The sequence below is a fragment of the Hirundo rustica genome, chromosome 1, assembly GCF_015227805.2.
Source record: "Hirundo rustica isolate bHirRus1 chromosome 1, bHirRus1.pri.v3, whole genome shotgun sequence".
NCBI classification, from domain to species: Eukaryota; Metazoa; Chordata; class Aves; order Passeriformes; family Hirundinidae; genus Hirundo; species Hirundo rustica.
This window is the reverse complement of record NC_053450.1, coordinates 68,255,202-68,261,773: the sequence shown is the minus strand read 5'-3', so window position 1 is coordinate 68,261,773 and position 6,572 is coordinate 68,255,202.

The following is a 6,572-nucleotide window of genomic DNA, read 5'->3' as shown; positions in this document are numbered from 1 at the left end:
GCTTGGTCACTGCTCCCATGAAGAAATTTTTCCTAATATCTAATTAAACCTTTCCTGACATAACTTGAGGGCACTTCCTCTCGACCTATCACTTATTAGGTGGGAGAAAAGACTGAAATCCACCTCACTACAGCTTACTGTCAGGTAGTTTTAAAGAGTAATAACGTTTCCCTTTCCTCCAGACTAAACAACCACAGCTCCCTCAGCCACTTCTCATGAGACTTGGGCTCTTCACCAGCTTCATTGCCCTTCTCTGGAGACATTCCAGTACCTCAATGTTTTTCATGTAGTGAGGGGCCCAAAGCTAGACAAAAGACTTGAAGTGCAACCTCAGGAGTGTACAGGGGGACAATCACTTTCCTGGTCCTGCTGGCCACACTAATTTTGATACAAACCAGGATGCCACTGGCCTTCTTGGTCACCTGGACACACTGCTGGCTCATGTTCCACCTGCTGATGATCAGCACCATTGGGATCCTTTTCTGCTGGTCTTCTCTCCAGCCACTCTGACCCAAGCCTAGAGCACTGCAAGGGGTTGGTTCTGACCCAAGTGCAGGACCCAACACTTAGCCTCACACAGTGTATGAACCTCATACAGTTAGCCTCTGCCCATTGTTCCAGCCAATCCAGACCCCTTTGCAAAGCCTTCCTACACTCTAGCAGAGCGACTCCCCTGCACAAAAAAGGGCCACTCATGGGGCAGGTCTATAGTTTATTTAAGTTATGCTCTTAACATAGACTCTTCAGGTACATGGGCTGCCTCCCCTCAGTAGTAAACTGAAGAACTGAGCCCAACAGCCTTTAGCTGGCAAGGAGAGTCTTCACTGAAAGGAAAAAGGACTAACCATGAAGAGTTTTTGGCCTTCTGGGACAATAACTGAATAATATGATTGTCTTCCTTACCCCTGTTGGAATCCTGTTCACTTCATCTGCTGGTATTATGTCTTGCTCTCACAGATGGAACCTTTGAATTCCATGTGCATCTGAAGAGTTACAGCTGATGGGCCCTCAGGCAGGACCAATGTCTGACAGAATAATTTTTAACTTTTATTTTAGTCTTCCATTCCTGGCTCGGTGAGGAGAAAAAGGCTAAAAATCACTGTTGATGTCTCAAGTTCTCTGAGACTCGTGCACAAATGTTCTTATGCTGCATACAAAATATTGTGATTAAATATCTCACAGATAAAAGCTGTTATGCATAATTTTCATAACATGTAAGCTATTATATGTAAAATTATATTGCTTTAATTCACAAAGGGAAAGTGATAAGTAATGAGACCTAGAAGGGACAAATAAAAGTCAATAAGGAGGTAAATATGAAGATGAAATTTTGAGTTAAATGTTTTATTGGTGATGTATACTAGCATATAATTACTTGAATTGATAATCCTATTTTACATATTTAGGTGAATACTAATCTTTTTTGCTTTCAGAATAAGACAATATAGCAATGTTAGTACATATAAGCACCTGAATCACACCAACCGACAGCTTGATTGGGAACAATAACAGAATAGCAGACCTGTGGGGCTGAGCCTCATGCTGTTAAAATGTGAATTTATACAATATGTTGCTGCTGGGCTTGCCTAGCATTCAGACAGCTTTGCAGATGTCAATTTACCTACGTAATCATATGATAATTTAGTAAAATTAGCATGAAATACTTCAGTATCTCCATGTAGTTAGCTCATAATTGTAAAGTAAATATGTACTTACCGAGGTGTTTTCTTGCCCTGTGGTCTCATAGTGACTTTGTTTACTGGTTTATTACACATACTGGTTTATTATACATACTGTGTATGTGCAAAGTGTTGAAGCAGAGGTGTCACAAACGTTATTCAAAATACTGATGAAAGCAAGATAATACAATATGGAAGGACCAAAAAAAAAAAAAAAAAAGTAAAGCATCCATATGCCATCCTGGACTGTAGTAAATGAGTTTATTCTCTTTGGTAGAAAGGTAAGCATAAAAAAACAAAACAAAACAAAACAAAACAAAAACAAACAAAAAAAACCCCAAAAAACCAAAACCCAAATAAAAACAACAACCCCCCCACACACACAACCTACCACTCTAATTAGCTTTATTTACAATCTATACAAGGTTATGTGAAGTCCTCACAAAAGAAATACAACATCTAAGAGGAGCAGAGCTGATATATTCCTGATAATTGATAAACAGATTTAATTAAAAATCTTTTGGTAAACAGGCATTCACAGTCCTCTACCCTCCCAAACTACCATGCTAAGATAATTCCCTGGACACAAGTTCTATCTCAGCTCCACCCTCAGATCTTCTGTTTGCTCTGACTTGTCTCAGGTAAGTTTTCCCAGATGTGCCATCAGCAGCTGATGGGCTCACTGTGTTCTCCAGTGGGTCCAGCCCAGAGAGGGCTGGAACCAGCTGTGTTCAGCACAGAGCAGACTGTGATATCTTCCTTGAGAGGCTATCTCTGCAGCTCCCACCTCCCCACTACCAGAACCTTACTACCTAGAGCCAGTACAGTAAGATACACTTCCTTCTGAAACCAGAAATTTCAATTTCCCTGTACTTCTATCAAAGTACTAATAAAACATGTGTACAAACACATACACAACAAGAAAGTGCAATCTTTTAAGTGAAAATATAAAGAGATATTTTCCCCAAATGGAAAAACAAGCTTTAAACAATTTTAAAGGGGATCAAACGTAATTGTTATCTCAGAATGGATAATTTGTTTTTCAAAGCCAGACGTAGTGCTGCTGTTGTTTTGCAGTGACTACGTTGTAGGAAGGTGCCTCCCACCTTCCTACCAATAAGAAAGGTAGGAAAATTCATTCCACTCCAGTCACTGAAATATCCTGCTAGTAAGCGAAGTCCCACTCATGGGAGGGTGGGGGCATCTCTGTTCATATTGTCAGCATGAAACCCTTTTTCCACAGGAGACTTTCAGAGAGATGATAATTTGCTCCCAGCACAGTTTAATCACCAAATATGTATTACTCAGCACATCCTAATTCATTACAAAACCATGACTGTTTTTAACGTGGTTTACAAAAGCTGAATGTGTAGCTATGACTTATTTTCAGGTGAAAGAGTAAAGTTACAGAATAGCTACAGGCATTAATCAACCAGATCTGAAGCATGAGTCTAGAAAATCAGGATATTTGAAAAGAACTGGCTTTAATTTTAGTTGTAGCTCCTCTGTAATTCCCAGCTATATTGATTCAAGTAAACAACAACGAAAAAATAGAAGTTATGTGCTGACAGATTCTATGCTCTGCTGGGAAGCTAGGAATATACCCGAGATGCTAACTCCTCATAAATAAGCATTATTAAGAAGGACATTTTTAGGTTAGGTATCCATCATGATGAAGCCCAGTACTAGGACATCTAGAACACCAATGAGTTTGTATTTCCAGGATGTGTAAGCAACTATCCCTAAATAGCACATGACTGGCCTAAATGATTAAAATCTCCATCTGTAATTTATTTTCAGTAAATAGATGCTGAAAATGAAACTAGTTAAGGAAGGAATAAAATGTATTTATTTTATAGTGATAATCTTAAGAGAATCACCTCTGCTCATACCTGACAAAAATATTTCATTTGCCAAATGTTGAACCGACATTTTATAAAGCAGTTCCACAACAGTTTAAAAGATCTCACAGATAACTCTGTGAGGTTTTCTGTTTCTCTTTGTTGGCCAATGTTTGCAATAACTAAAGCAACACAACTATGGCATTCCAAGAATTTCTTTTTGTCTCATCCTTTATATGCTTCTACATTAATTTTTTTCTTTCGACTTTGGCACTACTGATACATAAGAGTACTCAACTACCTTAATGAACATTTGGAATTTATTTTATTATAGTATACATTATTTTAACAGTCCAGTCTGGGACCTAGTTCTAAAAAATCGTTCTCCCTAATTGCTGTGAATTTATTTGACTGGGAGTTAAGTGAATTTCTACTTATTAGGGAGGATCATCACAGTATTTCTTCCCTTTGGTAAATGGAGCTTATTTAATGTCATTTGCCTATCCAGGTATATACAGAGAACTAGATAATGTCTTACAGCTTACACTGTACTGCAGAACTATGCAAGCAGAATTCTGCAGGAGCATAGAGACTGAAAATGTTGTGGGGTTTTTTTAGGTGGTTGTTGTGGGGTGGGTTTTTTTGTTTTTTGTTTTTTGTTTTTTTTAGTGACGAGCTTTATATTAGAGGTCTTTACCTCCCTAAATACATATATTCTACTGAGACATGGCTGAAAATAAATTTCACTTTTTCAAAACAAATGACTCAATTATATCCCCAGGAAAGGTGCCATCCTAAAAAGTAAAGAAATTACATCGGAGCAACTGTCAAATTACAACCCAATGTGTAGCAAAATTATTTATTGCCAGGATAACAAAAGATGTACAAATCATTTTGGGAATGAAAAGAAGAAAAACATTCTTGGTGCAATTTGAACAAAATTGATATTCAGCATCGATTGCTAAACATTCAAATATCCTGTACTGATCATTAATAACAACCTCAGCTTCTGTTCAAACTCTGTCAGGGGATATTGCTTAGCATCATATAACAGTCTAAAGAACAGCAAGAAACACAATGGCTTTTTTCCATATTCTGCTGTTTGCCCGTTTCTTTTGTCCACCTTTTTTTAAAGAAACAAAAAGCATTAACAACTTAATTCCATTTGCAAATTTCAGTGTCAGTAAATAGGGCCACCTACAGCTGCCTCATGTCTCTGGAAAAAAATTGTCCAAAGGGGTTTCTGGGAAACAACTGCTGCAACATTTGCGCAGAACAGCCAAAGAAAGCTGGTATAATGGTTACTTTTTAATTTCTCTATACTCTGTTGCATATCAGTCAAACTGTCTAGAGATAGTCCTCCTTTCCCCTCTTCATAAAACACATCTCTTCAGTGGTCTTAGAGGAGGAGACTACAAAATAGTCCTTTATACAGTACTGTCAGACTGCAATACCTCTTTTACATAAGATGCAATAGGAGGAGAATAGAATTTGCAAATATTAAGGAAGAATATTTTTATGACAGACACCAGGATAGAGAACAGTTGTGTCTTATTCTCTATTCCCTGGACAGACAAGTCATGAACTTCTTGACATTTAATGAACCCACAAAATACTAAAATCCCAACCGTGTTTGATGCCACAGGCAAAATTCTCATCAGGTTTTGGAGGTAGGCTTTTACTCATCAACAGCAATCACTGCCAATCTGTTCAGCACACTCAGTAGAAATAATTGTGATTTAGATGTTTCAGTGCATTACTTGAATTTTAGGATCCCTATTGATCTACTGCTTTGTTTTTAGACCATGCCTTTAGAAAAGCTCATTCTTTCAAATTAATTAATTGTTGTGATTCAGCCCTTTCAAAAAATAGTTTGCTCCAATCAATATTAACCTTTAAACATTTATTGCACATACCTTTTGTTTCACGCTTACACCACTCTATAAATCAGTTGACTTGAGTTAGATATGGGCAATGCACAGAGGAAACGTGCAACACATGTAAAGGAAAAAGATATTTGAACAGAGATAAATGCCATCCAATGAAACCAATAGAAATATTTGCAGTTCACAGCCAAACAATCAGAATTACTTGGGTGTCGCAGTGTCCCTGAATCGCCGATGAGGTGGAGACCACAGGCTAGCTCAGTCCTTCTCACTGTGGCTGACACGTATAAGGTCCGGGCTGCAGGACCGGGCGAGGAGCCGCCTCCCTGTGGGGCCTTGTTTCCCTAAACTGGCAACAGGACTTGATATCACTCAGGACGATGGCAGCAACCAGTAAAGAGTCGACTCTCTTGAGGGGGTAAAACTGATGGTTTATTGAGGGGGAGTCCGACAAGCAGCACCGCACCTTCCCACACTTGCTCAGAAGAGCCCCGATCAGGGCTTGGACCCAAGCTTATAACCGGGGGAGGACCAAGGGGTGGCGACAACAGGTCAGCCAAGGGGGGTGTAAGAGGGGCGTAATGGGGGAGTCAACTTCATAACTGGGGACAAATCACAAGAGGTGGGTGGGGGGGTCTCTCGGGCCCCAGCCTATCACTCAACGTCCTCCCTGGAACTTTCCAGAACTCAGGGAAGGGCCCTGGAGTAACAGGAAGGGCGCCCAAGAGGGGAGAGAGAGGATTGACAGGGACAGGTGAGGGTAGGGATGATTGACAAATAACAACTGGTTATATAACAAACAACAGGTGGGGGAGAAACCATTGGATAAAACCAGGGGGTATAAAGGACAAAACACATTAAACAAAAACCAAAACTTGCACCGCCACTCTTGGGAAAAAAACCCACACACATCCTAGACTTTGAAAGAATAAAAGGGAATGACTGATATGGAATTGATTATGAATGATATTGCAATAGGAAATGCTGAATATAGCCCTCTGTAGCAGGCCCAGTAAGACACAAGGAAGATGTTACCATTACCTTCAACAGCTGGGAGAAGTCCTATGCCTCCAAATTGCCTTAGTGTACATGATGTGTGCTCTTGAAGAAACAGACAGTTATGAATCCCTACTGTGCTAAAAAGAAGATTAATTTTTAAATATGAA